Raw genomic sequence first — 1,330 nt, 5'->3', positions numbered from 1 at the left:
TTTCCTTCAAAGTTGGGATCTTTTACGGGAAAATAATAAAAACGGCAACGGGAAAAGGCTCAAATACGTGAGAAACCCGGAGGGTTTGGGGAGGGCGCTCACTCGTCGGTGCTCCACTCATTGTTTGGAACTTTATATGGATCCAAATTATTAATAATGCTGATTTTGTCAACATACCGGTCCCTGGCTTCTCTATTTAACGTGTCCCGGTAAATTCCAGATCCTTTTCCGGATTTTAATATCTTTTTTTTTCTCTCACAAGAGCTGTGCTATCAGAGCGTAGCATTCAACATGGCCGCCACGTCCCACAATGCAACGCGGATCCCGAGCCCTATTAGTGATTAAAGAAAAGTGTTTTTTTTTTTATATATATATATATATATATCAATCAGTCAATTTTTTTTTTTTTATGATTTTTTTTGGTGTTTGAAACATTTCTCCTATTTAAGGTCATTGTTTTCTAATTATTTCTTCCAAATAATGCCTGACTAGTTGTAGCATTTAACCTAAAAATAATAAAGAATGAAATAGCTGTGAGCAGGATAAGGGAGCAGTTTTTCTTTGAGGTTTTGAAACAGTAGTTTTAAGAAAACTATGATAGCAATTTGATTTTACAGATACAGTTGGTTTTTAAAGGATATTGTACTCTAGAAAAAAGGTTTATTTCAAAATCTCATTTCTATGCAGACATGCCCAGAGGCAACATGCGATCCATGTGGCCGTGTCATGTGTCGGCATGACAACGGGCAGTGAGCTCAGGTGAGGTATGAGTCTCACGTATCTGACCTGGTCACCTGCCAGAGCCGGAACCCTCCAATAGAAATCAGAGACACAAGAAGAGATGGGTCTGCTGTTTGCCTCCTCTTTTGGTGCTCTTCCACATCAAGAACAATTATTCCTTTCCTATCTCTGTGTTCCAAAAGTCGATGCAATGATTAAAAAACATTTTCCATTTTATCTCCATGTTCTCTTTTCATCAGGTCATGATGGTTACTAATGTGCTTCCAGTAGCCTTTTGATGAATTCCTATTTTATTTTTACTTGAATGCCAACTTAGGTGAGTGTGTTAGCAGACAAACATCCAACATTTTAAAATAACTAAATCAACAGGAAGTCAATTAGGCAACTGGAAAAGTGCCAACATGCACAGTGAAGGGGGAAGAAATTCATGATCACTGGTGGAGAACTGCAGCAGCAGAAAGGTCAGTTTGAGGGTCACCAAGATGCCATGGTAACCATTAGAGACATTTCTCCTGGTTTTTGTAGAGCAACAGGAAAAAGCCCCTTCTTTACAAACATGAGTTTGACTATTTCTGCAGCGACTTTTAAG

The sequence above is a fragment of the Cyprinodon variegatus genome, unplaced genomic scaffold (assembly GCF_000732505.1).
Source record: "Cyprinodon variegatus isolate N-32 unplaced genomic scaffold, C_variegatus-1.0 Scaffold392, whole genome shotgun sequence".
NCBI classification, from domain to species: Eukaryota; Metazoa; Chordata; class Actinopteri; order Cyprinodontiformes; family Cyprinodontidae; genus Cyprinodon; species Cyprinodon variegatus.
The sequence above is the reverse complement of the archived record's forward strand: the minus strand, read 5'-3'. Positions refer to the sequence as shown.